This window comes from Mesoplodon mirus (assembly GCF_964341445.2).
Source record: "Mesoplodon mirus genome assembly, chromosome: 12".
NCBI classification, from domain to species: Eukaryota; Metazoa; Chordata; class Mammalia; order Artiodactyla; family Ziphiidae; genus Mesoplodon; species Mesoplodon mirus.
In genome coordinates, this window is record NC_138988.1 from 76668780 (window position 1) to 76687789 (window position 19010).

Here is a 19010-nt window from a genome sequence, read left to right on the forward strand (position 1 = left end):
CTTTCAAACAATTACCCTATTATTTTTGTTCTAGAGTCCCCAAAAAGCACCTGGGGAATTTGACCCTTCATTTGGAGATAATGCTTTTCCATGCTGTCCAGTTGAGGACTAAGGTAGGGTACTCAGTGCAGGAGGAGTAGCAACCCAGCTGAGTCTCGTTGCAGTCACTGCCTCCACTCAAAGAAGAAACAGCACCAGCTGAATGAGGGGCCAGAGATGTGAGCTGAGAATAAACAGATACAATTCATATGGCCAGTATCCAATTAGGAAGATTACAATAATGCAGCTCAAAGTCTCACTGCATCCTGGCCATCAGCTACAAAGAAGAGGCAATCAGTTATGATGAAAAGAAATTAGACTGAAAGTTAGATGACCTGGTTCTGGTTCCTACTCTGTGACTAAGTAGTACTGTAACCTCGGGCAAGTAGATCTGGGTACCTCAGTTCCTCCACAATGAAAGGAGGGGACTGGATTCAATGATTTTAAAGATGTGCTTTCAGATATTTATTCTGGGTATGCAAGTAGATATAATCCTTAAATCCCTAAAACTTCTGTCTTCAAGAATTATAAGAAAATTATATTTTAAGAAAACCACTTTTATAACTCTTGTAAGAAAGTTAAATCTTACTAAACTGAGTAAATTGGGCAACAATCATGAAATTAAGAAAAAAGAAAAAAAATTTAATGGGTAACACAGAATAAAATAAACAAATAAAAACAATTAGAGGAAGAGCAATAAAGCTAAATTTATTCCTGTCCTATATGTGGAAATAATTTCCAAGAAACATTCCATTGCCCCCTAAAAGACATTAAAAACAAAACAAAACAAAACAAGATAGTGCCCGTACTTGGGGAAAGTATCACAGAATTCTATATTATTCTTCTTTAGTATATTTGACAGGGTCAGCTTTTGAGTCTAAAATACTTGTTTTCAAATTTTCAAGCCCCGATTAAGAACAGAGTGGAAGGACTGAATAAGTTTTAATTAAGGGGATTCTTCAATTAAAGAGATCCTTTCACAATGTATATGTATATCAAGGCATCACATTGTACACTTTAAATAACTTACAATTGGTCAATAATACTTCAGTAAAGCTGGGGTGTGGGGAGAGAGTCTGAAAAAGAAGCCAAGGAAGTAAGTTTAGTAAAAGTCCATGACAGAGAGCCTGCTAGAACAGTCCTGAAGAACACAAGGCCCACAAGCAGATCAGCTCATAAAGATCCAGGAACTAACATAAAAGGACAAAGAGACATTTCTTTACTACCTTGTGTGTGTCTTCTTGGATGCTGAGTTGCTTTCAGTACTTACCACTGGCTATAAACTCTAATGTGGTTAAATTATTCTGGATACTGTGGTTAAGTAATTGCTGTGGTCTTGGGAGCTAGTAACTGCTTTTTTTTTTTTTTTTTACTTCTGGTTTTTTGAACATTTTCTACCTCAGGTAATTGATATTACTTTGGAATGGACACTGTGACTACTGCTTGATGTAAGAAGGCCCTGGGTGACTTTCTGTCCCCAAAAGAAAGTTTCCTTTTTCTCTTAAAACCACTTATTTGATTATACTTTTATAGGCTAGGTATTACTATAATACCCAGGAATTTCTCCTAACTGGAATTAGAGTGAATAGCAGGCTGGAGCCCTAGCATACACTCCAGTCAGCTAACCTGGTACTAGACAGCACACGCAAACACAGACATCATACTGTTTATGTCATTCTTACCCAATATTTGTTGAGACTGATTTATCCTCTGTCCAAAGGGGAAAAAAAGTACAGAAGTTTGACCATGACCAGTCATTTAAGGTAATCAGACAGTCATAAACACATGCAAATTCTCCTTACTCTTCAATTTTTAATACCACTAACCTTTGTAACTCTATGATTTTATCTACCTGTTTTCCAAAGGAAGAAACGAATTCAATTAGCAATGGCTCTGAGAAAGCCAAAGTGACAGGTATTTATTTAATTATTTTAAGTTACTTAAGACAATAGCCAGGACATGGAAACAACCTAAGTGTCCATCGACAGATGAATGGATAAAGAAGATGTGGCACATATATACAATGGAATATTGCTCAGCCATTTAAAAAAAACCGAAATTAAGTTATTTCAAGTGAGGTGGATGGACCTAGAGTCTGTCATACAGAGTGAAGTAAGTCAAAAAGAGAAAAACAAACACCATATGCTAACATATATATGGTATCTAAAAAAAATGGTTCTGATGAACCTAGGGGCAGGACAGGAATAAAGACAGAGATGTAGAGAATGGACTTGAGGACAAGGGGAAGGGGAAGAGTAAGCTGGGACGAAGTGAGAGAGTAGCACTGACATATGTACACTACCAAATGTAAAATAAACAGCTAGTGGGAAGCAGCTGCATAGCACAGGGAGATCAGCTTGGTGCTTTGTGACCACCTAGAGGGGTGGGATAGGGAGGGTGGGAGGGAGATGAAAGAGGGAGGGGATATGGGGATATACGTATGCATATAGCTGATTCACTTTGTTATACAGCAGAAACTAACACAACACTGTAAAGCAATTATACTCCAATAAAGATGTTAAAAAAAAAAAACCTAAGCCAACAGTTTTCCTAGATATGATCATTTATTTGTCTCATTGCTTGCTTGATTTTTCAACACCCATCCCCCATCCTTTACTTTAGTATATATTCATATCTTATTAAAGTGAACTTTGACAATATTTTGGAATTTTATAACCCTTTATGAAGTAAGTATAAATATCTTAAGACATAAGAAAAGCAAGATTATGATTCCTATACACTAATGATGAAAAATCTGAAAGTGAAATTAAGAAAACACTCCTATTTACCACTGCAACAAAAAGAATAAAATACCTAGGAATAAACCTACCTAAGGAGACAAAAGACCTGTATGCAGAAAATTATAAGACACTGATGAAAGAAATTAAAGATGATACAAATAGATGGAGAGATATACCATGTTCTTGGATTGGAAGACTCAACATTGTGAAAATGACTCTATTACCCAAAACAAGCTACAGATTCAATGCAATTCCTATCAAACTACCACTGGCATTTTTCACAGAACTAGAACAAAAAAATTCACAATTTGTATGGAAACACAAAAGACCCCAAATGGCCAAAGCAATCTTGAGAAAGAAAAACGGAGCTGGAGGAATCAGGCTCCCAGACTTCAGATATACTACAAAGCTACAGTAATCAAGACAGTATGGTACTGGCACAAAAACAGAAATATAGGTCAATGGAATAGGATAGAAAGCCCAGAGATAAACCCACACACATATGGTCACCTTATCTTTGATAAAGGAGGCAAGAATATACAGTGGAGAAAAGACAGCCTCTTCAGTAAGTGGTGCTGGGAAAACTGGACAGCTACATGTAAAAGAATGAAATTAGAACACTTCCTAACACCATACACAAAAATAAACCCAAAATGGATTAAGGACCTAAATGTAAGACCAGACACTATAAAACTCTTAGAGGAAAACATAGGCAGAACACTCTATGACAGGAATCGTAGCAAGATCCTTTTTGACACACCTCCTAGAGAAATGGAAATGAAGACAAAAATAAACAAATGGGACCTAATGAAACTTAAAAGCTTTTGCACAGCAAAGGAAACCATAAACAAGACCAAGAGACAACCCTCAGAATGGGAGAAAATATTTGCAAATTAAGCAACTGACAAAGGATTAATCTCCAAAACATACAAGCAACTCATGCAGCTCAATATCAAAAAAACAAACAACCCAATCCAAAAATGGCCAGAAGACCTAAATAGACATTACTCCAAGGAAGATATACATATTGCCACAGACACATGAAAGAATGCTCAATATCATTAATCATAAGAGAAATGCAAATCAAAACTACAATGAGATATCATCTCACACCAGTCAGAATGGCCATCATCAAAAAATCTACAAACAATAAATGCTGGAGAGGGTGTGGAGAAAAGGGAACCCTCTTGCACTGTTGGTGGGAATGTAAATTGATACAGCCACTATGGAGAACAGTATGGAGGTTCCTTAAAAAACTAAAAATAGGACTACCCATTTGACCCAGCAATCCCACTACTGGGCATATACCCTGAGAAAACCATAATTCAAAAAGAGTCATGTACTAAAATGTCCATTGCAGCTCTTTTTACAATAGCCAGGACATGGAAGCAACCTAAGTGTCCATCAACAGATGAATGGATAAAGATGTGGCGCAGATATACAATGGAATATTACTCAGCCATAAAAAGGAATGAGACTGAGTTATTTGTAGTGAGGTGGATGGACCTAGAGACTGTCATACAGAGTGAAGTAAGTCAGAAAGAGAAAAACAAATACTGTATGCTAACACATATATATGGAATTAAAAAAATGATCAGAAGAACCTAGGGGCAGGACAGGAATAAAGACACAGACCTACTAGAGAATGGACTTGAGGATACGGGGAGGGGGAAGAGTTAGCTGGGACAAAGTGAGAGAGTGGCATGGACATATATACACTATCAAACGTAAAACAGATAGCTAGTGGGAAGCAGCCGCATAGCACAGGGAGATCAGCTCGGTGCTTTGTGACAACCTAGAGGGGTGGAATAGGGAGGGTGGGAGGGAGGGAGATGCAAGAGGGAAGAGATATGGGGACATAAGTATAACTGATTCACTTTGTTATAAAGCAGAAACTAACACACTACTGTAAAGCAATTATACTCCAAAGAGATGTTGAAAAAAAAAAGTTAAAAAAAAGAAAAGCAAGATTATGAAATTATCAACAGAATGCAAAATTTATAATGTTGATGGGGAAAAAAGAGATATATTAATAAATATATTTGTTTAAAGTAAAACAAAAGTTAACACAGGGTAAAACTTTGAAAAAGCATTTAAATAACCTATCAGTATTCATTACTATAGGTATTAATACTCAGTCAGCAAATATTTACTGAGTACCTTGTATGCAACAGGTGCTGCTCAGTTGCTTAGGATACATCAATGAACAAAACAGGTAAAAAAAAATGAGTGGAGTTTGTATTCCAATGAGGAAAGGATAAAACAAACAATATACATGATAAATTACTAAATAAATGATTTATATGATAAAATGATGACGGAGGAAAAAAGAAAACATAGAACAGGATCAGGAAATGGGAAGTGTGGGATAGGGGAAGGGAGGCAGTGTAAATATTAAAATGGACATTTATTAATTTTTATGTGTGAAAGAAATGGCTTTTAAGAAATAGGAAAGAGAGAAAAATCAGAAAACTTGGTAAAAACCAAATACTCACCTAGGAAAGCTCATTGAGAATTAACAGAGCACAAGGCATGGAAATATGCATCTGAGGAAGTTTACAAAATTAGCCTAATATGTATATGAATTTCTTCTAACAATTCTAGGGCAATTTTTCTCACATATCCTACATTCCTAAGAAGCAAATAGCCCCATATTCAAACTCTAATGAACAGCAGCATAAAGCTAATGGTTATAAGCACTCCTTATTTGAGGACAGAAAACAGAATGAATGAGAAGTATACCAATCACTGCTTGTTAGGTCAGGGAAGAACCTAAAAGATTTAGTCCATCTTGCTGTAAACAGAATGAAAATAAAGGTCGGAGAGGTTAAATAACCATCTCAGGGTCACAAATCAGAAGTTATTTTGTCCAGAATTCTTTGTCTGCAATACCATGTTAAATGTGCAAAAACTGTAACAAATTAGACAAATTAACCTTAAATGTTCATTTATCTAAGATTACGATTAACAAAATAATATAAAGGAAACTCGGTTCAATTTGTATAACTAAATAAATTTTTAAAGCTTGTAGAGATACGTAATAACTTCAAGAAAGTTATTTTTAGTCCCTTAGGCCCTCAAAACATTAAATAACACAAGGATTTAACTATCTTATTATTGCTGAAATTTAACAGTCAAAAATTAACTTTCTATAACATTGGATATAGACACAGTATAATCACAAATTTAAGCCAAATTTTCAAGCACATTTCATGGACTGGGAATCAGAGATTCAAGAAAGTTAAAGAGATTTGCCCATGGCGTTAGCCATAGTAAACTTCAGAATTACATGCTGTGAGATGGTCACTTAGAGAGAGGAGAATTTTGCACTATACGGATATTTAGAAAATTAGCAAAATATATAATTGTGAGCATACTATACCAGCACTTCCCAAACTGTTACCCAGAAAAATACTACTCCATATAGTTAAATAAATTTAGGAAATGTATTTTATTCTCTAGATTTGCAATGCATGTTACTATTTTAGACACTCTGAAAAGTACTGGAAGAAAGAAACTTTTGGTTTTCAAGGTATTTACTGTGTATATAATCATTTTTCTAAGCCCACTTAGTTATGAAGCACTGAAAATCAATTTAGGCAACACCGACATAAGCAAAAAGAGTCCAATATGACTTAAAAACTTTAGTAATGGGATTCCAAATACACTGCAGCCTAAGGTGCTAGAAGGTCAAGGTTCTTCAGTTTTTTTGTTTTCGATTTCTTTTGGCCACGCCACGTGGCATGTGGGATCTTAATTCCCTGACCAGGGATGAAACCAATGCTCCCCGCAGTGGAAGTACGGAGTCTTAACCACTGGACTGCCTGGGAAGTCCCAAGGATCTTCAGTTTTAAACAATGAGATGATGGTGGTGATAATAACAAGCAGTTGGTTTGTCTGATTTCTCCCTTACTCATTCTATAGATACTCACTGTGGTTCTATACGTTAGGCACTGAAATTTACACCAGCTGGGGCTTCCCTGGTGGCGTGGTGGTTGAGAATCTGCCTGACAATGCAAGGGACACGGATTTGAGCCCTGCTCCGGGAAGATCCCACATGCCGCAGAGCAACTAAGCCTGTGTGCCACAACTACTGAGCCTGTGCTCTAGAGCCCGTGAGCCACAATTACTGAAGCCCCTGCGCCTACAGCCCGTGCTCCACAACAAGAGAAGCCACCACAATGAGAAGACTGCACACCACAATGAAGAGTAGCCCCCGCTCGCCGCAACTAGAGAAAGCCCATGCGCAGCAACGAAGACGGAACACAGCCAAGAATAAATAATAAAACAAATAAATTTATTGAAAAGAAATATACACCAGCTGAGAATTTTTAAAGTTATTATAAACTAAGGATTCTTCTGTGGCTCCGGTAAGCAGCCGCCAGAACCTGACTAAAGCTCATCTAGATCACCTAACAGTGGCAGCTCCTCACTTCTGAAAGTCAATTAGGAACGGACTCAACTTGCCTCTGAGTATCAACCAATGCACATCAGTCTCATCTGAGTAACCTCTCATCTACAGATGACGTCAGCCTCCAGAAAACACCAATCAATCCCTGAACTCCATGCTTCCTGAAAACTCTATGTAAGATCAGCAATCTTCCCTGCTGCGAGATCGTGTTTGACCAGCATATACCTTTCCTTTACGGTAATAAAAAATAAATCTAGTTTTCTCTATTTCAGATATTGAATGCTGAATGATGGTCTCATTACACTTTCACACAGTGTTTGAGAAAGACTGCTTTCACAACTCTGTCAGCCTAACCTCTCCTCCTCTCTTTTCTCCCACTTTTTATTTTGAAAGATTTCAAATCAACAGAAAAACTGAAATTATGGCACAATGAACACCTATATATCTTTCAGCTAATATCACCAACTGTTAACATTTTAGCACGTTTGCTTTCTCACACATATTTATATAAATGCGTACAAAAACATGTTACACGCTACATACATATATACTTGGATCTCCATCTCTATTTTTCTTTGAACAGTAAATGTCTATTGAGTGCTTTACATGTGCCTGACATGAATTATGTCATTTAAACCTCTTAAAGACCCCATAATCCACTATCACTATGCCTATCCCTGCCCCTCTTGGAGAGACATTCCTTACAGTAAGTGAAGAAGTTCTGTTTGCTAACTTCCATACACTGGGCTTAGTTTTGCCACCTAGAACTAGATAAAATATCCAATCTATCTTTTACATGATGGGTCTTCAAAAATATGAAAAAAGTTTTCTTAAATTTTTTTTCGGGTAAATAGGATCTCTTTAAAACAGTTTGAGATATTTATATACCATAAAATTCAGATTTAAAGTGTACAATGCAATGATTTTTAGTAAATTTAAAGAACTGTATCACCATCACCATAATCCAGTTTGGATTATGGAACACTTCCATCGTTCCAAAAAGATGCCTCATGCTCATTTACAGTTAATCCCCATTCTCACCCCTATCCTCAGGCAACCATTAATCTACTTGAAGAAGCCATGCACCCTCTCTCTAAAAGGGCGTATTCTTTTCCAATTACCACCACTTCCAATCCTCGCTTGAATCAGAGCAGTTCGACATTTACTTGGCCTAGATATTGGGGTCCTGCCCAAGATTTCATTTGATGAAAAAAGGTTCCAAAATTTTTAAATAAACAAAAGAAATGAAAACCTATAATTTAAGTGTTTAACAAGTCATAAGCCAAATATAAAATCCTGTAAGCTAAGAGATATCCTTTAGACAAAAGATTCACTAATCAACGCTTTGTGGGCCGGGAAGAGTTGAACCAACTATCAAGCTGCCTTTGTCTGGACTATAATTCTCCATCTCATCCATAAGAACATCTTGTTGAAATTTTGTACTCTACTCTTTTGTACTCTACTCTATGCCATACTCTATCGGGCATGGAAATTATTTTACTCAAGTATGAATTGTGAATTCATCAGATTCCTACTCATTCATTACAGATCCCAGAATTTTTATTGAGATTGATGTCAAATTCACAAGGGTGTAATGACTAGAAACCTCCCTTCCCCTGTCATTTTTTTAATTGAAGAAACTTGTGCCAAAATTATAACTTAATTACACTTCCTTAAATAGCATTCTAGAAAAACCACCTGGTAATAACTAATACCACTGTTGTAAATAATCTCTCTCCTAATGTACTTTTATTTCCAGGATTTAATTTATCACCCAAAACAATGGTTTCAGTCTCATATACTGTAATACTGACTAAATAAATCTGTAAATTAAAATATATGGAAAACAGTACAAAACTGTTATATTACCAATTAAGCAACTCAGAAATTAATTGTACAAATATTCATGCCTGCCAACAGGAAAATACATAATATATTCCAGTTGCAGTACATAATACATTCCATTTGCTCCTTCACAAAGGGCTTCAGTTTCAATCAGGAGGTGTACAAGACAATTATCTTTCTAGAATATGTAAACTGGACAATGATCGGTTACTCTCGTTCTGAGAAAACTATGAAAAAGTTTATCTCTAGCTTCCACAATTTCCCTCAAATCAAAATAAAATTTAGTATGCCCAGAAAAAAATGCATTTTAAATCTTTCTCAAGAACATGGATAAAAAAGTGATAAAAGAGAAAGACGTTAAGACAATTATATATAACAATTCTACTGAGAATAAACATATAGGATATAATAAATGATCTCTTGGTTTTAATTTAAAATTTTGGCATGTATAGACTCTTTCATAGATATTTACACACATTATCAGTGAAAGTCATGTGTTAATCTTTAAATTAATAACATTATGAAATTCTTAGTCTGTATTTCTAGTTGCTTACAATGAATAACGTGCAGTCTTCTAAACGTGTTAAAAATATTAAAACATATGTCATGTACCAACTACCAGTCTATATATTATCTGCATAAGGACTAGCTCCATAGTAGCAAATAAAAATAGTAATAATAATTAATATCAATAAAATAGAAGTTAACACCTAGGCTTAGAACCATCATAGAATCCTACAACTTTCAAACTCCTTTGCTTTGTATATAAAAACCTTTGAAATCTGGCTTCTGCCTTCAGTTTTGGCCTCATTTCCAGCCATGCATCCTTTGTTCCCATTTGATATATCAAAGACTACCTGAATATAGCTGACGATACAATGTGCTTCACATCTTCTGGCCTTTGTATGTGATGTTCTCTCTGGCCTTTGTTTCTTCTTTCACTCAACTAATTCCTCCAAAATTTAGTTCAAGGGGTACCACCCTTGGGAAGTTTTCCCTAATCCCCAGTTTAATTTAGATGCTTCTCTGTGGTATATTGCATTGATAGCCCTAACTCTTTACCACACACTATATCCATTCCTATTGCTAAGTAACTTCAAGTGTCTTCATGCTATAACTCTGAACTCAATCATGTTGTATGCTTTGGCCAATAGGATGTTAGCAAGCAGAGCAGAGGCTAAGAAGCACTGAAGTATTTCAAGTTGTGCTCCTGCACTCTGCCACTGCCATGAAAATGTGCCCAGGCTAGTACGCTGGCTGACTAAAGACACACGGAGTAGAGATGAGTCACTCCAGTTCTCTCAGTTGAGACACCCTAGATCAGTCAGATGACAGAACCCACTCAAGACTGGTAGAGCTGCCTAATCTACTATCCCAGACACACAAACGCAAATGCTGAGGTTTTACCACTGACGTTTTATGGCTTTTTGTTATGCAGCACTATTGTGGTAGGAAAGAACAGATCCACCCTCCTAGATGCTTCCACAGCACTTATATAGCACATATTACATCACACGTTTATAGTGACTCATTTATCTCTTCTCCCCTAGACTGTAGAGGAGAGAGCATGTATTATTTAAATTTGTATTCTTAGCATTTAACACAATGCCAGTTGCATGTTGGCATGAAATATATGTTTGTGAAAATAAGGGGGGAAAGGCGGAGGGAGGGAAGAAAGTAAAGAAGGAAAGAGGGAGGGAAAGAGGTGAGAAAGAGAAAGGAAGAATCAAAAGGACTGTCGTGTTGAAGAAGAAAACATTCTCACGGAAAAACATACAGGCGATGAAGGACAGCTATTTCGATGGGATTTACCTCCCATCTGATTTCACTGAGATCTCAGGTTCCAAGGAGTCTTCTGCCCTGTGGGGCACACACACTAAATACTGGTAGAGGAGATCAAAACCTTAAAGCACATAGACAGCTGTCTCTTAGATTAGAAAAAATACCTACAATTCATGTGACTTGTGAATACAGTGTTAGCAGGAAAGAGCCAGTAACTGTAGTACTCTGGCCAACAGCATGGGGTGGCATTACATTATGCAGTAGAAGATACCAGGGCAGAGAATCAAAGGGTGTATGTTCGAAATCTTAACATTTTCACATGTAGAGGTAGCAGGCAGAACTGTAAAGATGCCAAAGGAAAAGAGCCCCCATTTTTTTTTCTCCTGTAAACCCATACACATATACCACTGCTTCTACAACTTTGCCTCTACCTAGAAGGCCTGGCTGTACTCCCTCAACATGCCACCACCTTTTATCACCTGTTTAATACCATTATATCTTTTAAGGTCTTGATCAAATGTTTCCCCTTCTATGAAATCATCTCTAACACCTATCCAAAGAAGAACTAATTATACCCTTTGAAATCTATACACACATATTTATAGCATAAGAATACTACATTAGTGGTAATTGCATGATGGTAGAGACTTGATCTTTTTCATCATGAAATGAAACAGCACATAGTGGAAACTCAATAAATGTTTACTGAATAAAACAACAGCACAAGGAAAAAAGTGTTAAAAGTTTTATTATAGTTGGTATGCTTTGGGGAACAGGTAAAAATTATTCAAAAAGTGTCAGATTATGATATAATTTTTTCACAGCAGCGTATATAAAAAAGAAAAAAAATCAATGAATCTGAAAGGACATAAGATTTATAGTCACCATAATAACAGCAATGAGGAAAGTAACAGCAAATGATATTTATAATACATATTGAGAATTTACTATTTGCTAGACACTATTGAACTGATTTAAATGTCAAAATGGCCCATAAGGTAGGTACTATTATTTCCATTTTTAGGCTTGAAGAATTTAACTAGATTACCCAAGGTCACACATTTAATGAGTGGCAGAAATAGGATTCCAACCCTCACCAGTCTAACTGCAAACTTTAAAAATCAACCCCCTGACTGCTCTGTAATACTTTCATAGGAACTGAAGGGACCTCATATGTCATTTATTGCAGTTTCTAAAACAATAAAAAATAAAATAAAAAAATTTAAAACGATGTAAGCATATATTCAATTAGGGTGCTTGCACTAGGTTGTTGGACGACAGATAAATTATGAATGACTTTTTGACAATTAAGTGTGGAACACATGGAAAAATAAACAAATGTATAAACAAGCTACAATAGTTAAGTTTATAGGATTAAGAGGAAAAAAAATAGAGAATTGGAACATCAAATGCTTTTCATATCAAGACCCAGAAGAAGAAATCTACTGGAAGGTTAAACAAAAAAATCTTCCAAGTCAAATGCAAATCAATGGCTTCCTCTCTTATTTATTCAAATCGCTTATGACATGAAATTCATCTTTTAAGTCTCAAGAATTACTGTAAATATTAAAAATGCATAACTGGGAAAATCCATGGCACCCTTAAGCATAAATCACAGATGCATATGCATAAATCACTGGGGTTCTGGAACAAAGTTCAGAAATCACTCTACTAATTAATGTAAAACTTTCCCAAACTAAAACTTGGTAAAAATTATGATTTAAGGCAGAAATACTAAAACAGTAAGTGTAGGGTTAATTTCATCATACTAGATGTGTTATAATAAAGATTACAGAGATTAAAATTGATACTTAGGGCTTCCCTGGTGGCGCAGTGGTTGAGAGTCCGCCTGCCAATGCAGGGGACATGGGTTTGTGCCCCGGTCCGGGAAGATCCCACATGCCGCAGAGCGGCTGGGCCCGTGAGCCCTGGCCGCTGAGCCTGCGCGTCCGGAGCCTGTGCTCCGCAACGGGAGAGGCCACAGCAGTGAGAGGCCCGCGTACCGCAAAAAAAAAAAAAAAAAAAAAAATTGATACTTAGAGACAGGTTGATTAATAAGGTATGTGATTATTATTATATTCATAGTGAAATTTTCCTTGTAGCTTAAAGATACCAATACCATTCATATAACAAACACAGAGTGTTTGATAAACAGAGAAAAATCTCAGCCCATAAGAATTTGGCTTCCCCAAATAACTCCAGGTTCCCACAGAAGAATTCGAGCTTCTTTTGTCGTGAACAAATTTCACATCTCAAACCCCTTGGCGAATTTCTGCTTAGCCTTTATAGACAGAATCCTTAGGCCACTCTGAGAGGGAAAAAGGGAAAGTGTAATGCTCCATGCCCTGGAGCCCAGAGGTTCCCAAGATTCAAACAAGTGTAACAATTTGTCTCCCTCGGTATTAATAAGGAACCAGAATATGAGATAACACAATCTGAGTTCTCTCAGCTTCAGCGAGCTCCTCCTCATTCAAAAGACTCACAAGGCTAAGAAATTATGTTCAGGTGATTGTCAAAATATATCTTTCACAGGTGGGTGAATCGAAATAACATTTAACATTTCAAATTATATTGTTCATATTGTACTATTCAATTCCTCATTAAGTTCAGAGAGCTTGCTTCTACCTATAGATGTGTTCTTAGAACCCTAAGTGAAAAAAGTTAAGTGAAAGAGATGTTTCATTTTTTAAAAACGAAAGAGGAAAATAAAGAGTGCCAGAGTAAGGAAACACTAATTTTCTACATACATAAGCTTTAACTTTAAAAAAGAAAGTGCCAAATTAATCTGTTTACCCTTATTATATTTTCACATAGGTATATTCGCTATATTTCACAGCTTTATTATGCTGTTAAAATGCAATAGTCTACAACAATCTATTCCAGATTGGGGTGAGAGAAGGGGATTGGTGAGGAAGTAGAAAACTAACAAGGTTGTCCGTAGCACTTTTAGTAAATGTTATAGGAATAACACATAACAGAAAAACCATGGTTCAATTTAGTATAACTACCTCAATTTTCTTAAACTCACATACGCTTTATAGTTAAAGCCCTTATACATTTTCTCTCTAAAAAACTTAATTTAAGAACAATTTGGTGGCACCGCTGGAATAAAAATAATATTTATATTTATAAAAATATTTATATTTTTAAATGTATAAAATATTGATATTTAAAATGTCTCTTTTTAATCTATTTGCTAAGAAAACAAAACAGTAGATTTTGAAAGGGTACTAAACCAACCATCATTAATTTTATTCTGGCAACTAACTTCATCCTAATGTCTTAAGGCTAAATCACCACACAGATCATTAAAAGAGCAAAGATAGAAGAGAGGGTTGCTCTTATCCCCATAAAAGAGTTTTGTTTTTAATTTTTGTGAAAAGGAAACAAAATGGGGGCACTGTTGGAGAGGGGTCACATCAGAAGGAGGTGTTTTTCAAATTAAACAAGGAGGAGCGCTTTGTGTGTATTTTCTTTCTAAGATAAATCACGTTGAATACTAAACTCCCAGATCTAGTTAACAAGAATAATCATCATCTGCAACTCACTAAATTCTTTCATTTTGGATTGTATATTATAGATGAAAGGTGTAAATTTAAGAGTCTATATGTGCTCTACTTTCAGCTTTATCATCAATATGTTGGAGGACTTGGGATAAATTTCTTTACATCAGCTAAATATTCTAGGTATGCTACTTAGTTGTCCAACACACATATACATCTTAATTTACATATAAATTTAATTGTTTAACAATATTCATTGAACCATAACCAGTCCTCCACTAAAGGCTGAGAAACACAAACATGACTAACACCAAGTCCTTGTGAACTCTAAAAATAATATGTAGCAACTGGTAAACAAGCAAACAAATAAACCAGTACAACTGTCCTTTTTATAGTCGAACATAAAATTATATTGATTACCTACTTTTTTTTTTTCATATGTGAGGTAGACTAACAGGTTGGGAATAAATTATTGGTAAATCCAGGGCCAGCAAACTTTTTCTATGGAAGGCCAGACTGTAAATATTTTCACCTTTGTGAGCCATGAGGTCTCTCTCGCAATTACACAACTGCCACTGTAGCAACAAAGCAGCCACTGACAATCCATTAATGAATGAAGGAGCATGGCTATATTCCAGTAAAACTTTATTAATGATCATTAAAATCTGAATTTCACATAATTGTTACATGTCACAAAATATTATTATTCCTCTGATTTTTTTCCAACCATTTAAAAAGGTAGAAAGCATTCTTAGTTACACATGATATATAAAAACAAGCAGCTGTCAAGATTTGGCCCTTGGGCCATAGTTGGCCAACTCTTGGTGTGATCAAGCACCAATACCAAATAATACATGAGTTTAGAGTGATTCTAGAAGGTACCGACCATAGCTGCTACTGGTGTTCAGAGAGGAGAAAGGAATAAGACCAAACAATCAAGAAATACTTCTTTGAATAAGAAGAGCTTGAGCTAGAGCCTGAGTTGATCTAAGGACAATGAGAACTCATTTATTGCAGCTTCTATCTAGTTAGTACACGCAAGAAAGTTATTCCACTCTGGGGAAAAAAAGCATTATTTTGTCAAAACATGTAGTAAACAACAAGCGATTAAGCATCATACTGTTGTTTAAAGCTGTATGTACAGCTTACCAAGTTTTGAAATTGGTAAGCTTTTTGAAATACTGTATATTCACATTTAAAATAATAAATATGAACTTATTTGGAAATAGGGTCTTCACAGAGGTAATGAAGTTAAAGCAAGTCCAACAGGGTGGGCCCTAATTCAATATCCTTATAAAAAGGAGGAATTTGGACACAGAGACAGATACACAGAGGGAGGACCAGGTGCAGACACAAAGGGAAAAGATAGCAATGTGACTGGAGTGATGCATCTCCATCCTAAGGAATGTCAAGAACTGCTGGCAAACACCAGAAGCTAGAAGGGACAAGGAAGGATTCTCCCTTAGAACCTTCAGAGAGAGAGCATGGTCCAGTTGACACCTTGATTTTGGAATTTCAGCCTCCAGAACCATGGAATAATGCGTTTCTGTGGTTTTCAGCCACCCAGTTTTTGATACTTTGTTATAGAAGCTCTAGGAAACTAATACACAAACATAACAAAGTGTTAAGACCATTTTTCACTTTGTAAGACTATCATTACAGTACTCAAATAACACGTCATCATTTAATGAACAAATAAAATATTAAGTCTGAAATAAAACTGTGCATTAAAATTGTCATGTTAAAATTAGATGGACTTTCTTTACATGATACGGCTACCAAACAAGTCATTCCTTGTTTTTTTGTGTTTTTCCTCAATACCTCAAACCAGATGTTCTTTGGCTAAGGTGGACATCTAACAAGCAGACAGAAAATCAGTCATACTTACTTATCTTGTTGCCTCTTGATGTCAGGTGAAAGTTTCCTGAATGAAGCAGCTGAGTAATTAAGTTGCTGCAATTAGGGGCCCAGGTGTCCTCAATGTCCAAATGGCATATTTCTGCTCATTAGGCATAGTGTGCTCCTGAGTAATCCAAGAAATGACCACCAAGACCACCTTCTTTCCCAATGGGGGTAACATAAGCAACCAGGAAATTCATTTGGATCCACGTCAATACTTTTTTTCAAGATGGAGCTTCACATTAAAGAATAAAAGAAACCTTTTCCTCAGGCAAATAAAAGCATACCTACCTTGCCCAGGAGCTCTTTCTTGCAGTAGTTATGTTATAACATTTTCTTTAAATGGTCTGTTAATGCTTTAAATCTGAGCACAAGCCATACTTCTTTAGGAAAAAAAATAATAATCAGGACATTGTCTTGGATTGAGGCCACTCAGTAAAAATAAAGTCAGTCAGCAACATCAAGGCTACCAGAGTTATTAGATTGCCTTTTTGTTATTTTAAGAGTATACATCAATCATTTAACTTTGGCTTGTATAATGTAGAATATTTTAAGAGTTAAGAAGAACTCAAATTATAAGATACCACATGTTATCTTCGTCCTGTGCTTTAACAGAACATCTCTGAAAATGTGAGTTTACTAGGAATGTTAAAGAGAAAGCTGATGGATCTAGGCCAGATTTAGCTGTTATAACTCCTCATTTTGTTTTTCCTTCTCAGGTTTCCAATTTATACAAACGCTTTATCTGAAATTTTTTCTAATCTGTTTTCCCAATGTACTGTTTTCTATAATGTGTAGAATTAAAATAAGGTGGTAGGTTCCATCCAAGCCATTAACCATGGTCCCAAGATGATAATGACCTATAATGTACTAAGATAAGAAAAACTTCTTTGGGCAAATATTAGAGTCAGGGAAATGTACAGAAAGACCCCTGTGGTAGTATATTAGTAGAGCCATACAAATTTGGAGACACAGCTTCTATTTATATTTAAAGTAAAAGTTAAGATTTCTACAATCAATCAATAAAACTCATACTTGAGTTTAACAGTATTACCTTAAGATGTGGTAAGCGAGAACTCTACCTGAGACTAAATGTCACGAACACAACTACATCAATACTCATCACGGGCACATAACCGAAATCATCCATTCTCATGAATGACACCATTCAGCCCCTAGGGAAAAATTTCTCCACATTTCTCAAAACAAAAGGCTACTGCATCAGAATGCCATGAAAGTTTGTGGGTTGTGTTACTACTGACATGGGAAATGCACACTGCTCTGGGGAGTTGGGAGGATTAGGTGGTAGAAATGCTGAAGTTCTCAAATCTTTCTCTGAGATAGCATGAATGCAAAAGATTCTTGCATTACAAAGAACCATTTTCAAATAGTGCCAAGGATTCATTTTCTTGCTTCTCTTCCTGTTCTGATTTGTGATTTCAGGTATATTTATGATGACACATGGTATGTGTGCCTTCATTTAAATTCTTACTCTTTGCCCTACACATTCTGGGGAGCAGGTTTGAGCAAAACCTGAATCAGATACATTATGGTTCAAATAAGGTATTATTTCTATCTCATTTCTAGCACAGATTTAACTTTTGGTAAGTAAACAGAATAGAGTATGTTTAGAAATTCTGGATTAAAAATATTAAGAACTACTGACCCTAACCTATTCCAAAAAAAGTGGACATCTTTCCTGTTTTTAAAGATTTCCAGTAAAAGAAAGTCCAAGGCTGTATTACTGTTTATGTTAAAGTTTCCATTTTCAGTTTATTTGTATTTCATCCATTTAAAAAAAAATGTTTTGAAAAAGGAGATTCGCATAGAATGTTGGCCCAGTTTTCAAAGAGATCCAAACATGATCTCTCAAAACACAAATTTACAAGTTTCTAAATGTCTCTGAACTCAGATTTGTGCATTTCAATGTCACTGAGGTGCCCAAATTTAAATTTCAGGGATGCTTATCAAGCATAGTAACTGAAAACTTGAACTAAACTCACAAGTGTGCAAAGAAGTAAATATCCATTGGAAAAAAAGTCCTGATTTACAGGGTGGCCCATTTAAAACAGTTCCTATTTAATAATGTGGCTGTGTACAGGGCCTCTTTTAAATGGGCCACCCTGTATGAAGCTTAAGTCCAAGATAAAAAATGTCCTCCCTTGAGAATTTTTAAAAACCAAAAACACTGTAGGTTTAGTGGTTATTTTTAAGGTTTTAGATGGTTTCTTTGGACTCCTTTAGAACTGAAAAAAGATGGATACACATTTTAAAAATGAAATGTTACAACCACACATCTGTAATGAGAACCAGTGCCAGTGGATATTTTTAAAGCAAATTAAAACGGTCAACTTTTTTTTAACTTAGGCAAACAGCTGCTACACATACAGTGCACAGTAACTACTTTTCAGCAAAAGTTCAAAAGGAATTTCCTGATGAAGATTTATAGGATGTTCTAAGGTTGATAATTAAAGGTTCCCCAAAAGAGATATGAATGACAGCATCAGAGATGTGAGGGTTAAGGCACTGAGCATGCCTGTCCTCTAAGGGAGGGGCCTGGAATCGAGAATAAAAAAATACACAGTAGTTTCCACAAAGGGAAGTTAGGATGAAATAGACATGGAGCAAAGCTTTATCGAGTATCTTTTCTCTACTGACTTCAAAGTGTTTTTGTAAGATTCCACAGTGATTTCTAATGTTTAGATACCTCTGTAATTTAACTTCTTCTCTTAAAACGGGGAGTGAGAGGAGAAAAAGAGAAAAGGCTTGCCTGAAAAAAAATTACATTGA

General features: G+C 35.8%; 1 protein-coding gene across 9 annotated transcripts in view; it reads right to left on the minus strand.

Annotated features, from left to right (window-relative positions):
- Nucleotides 1–19010, minus strand: part of SUPT3H (SPT3 homolog, SAGA and STAGA complex component) — a 440189-nt gene that overhangs the window by 220663 nt on the left and 200516 nt on the right. The gene's annotated exons all lie outside the window — the stretch shown is intronic.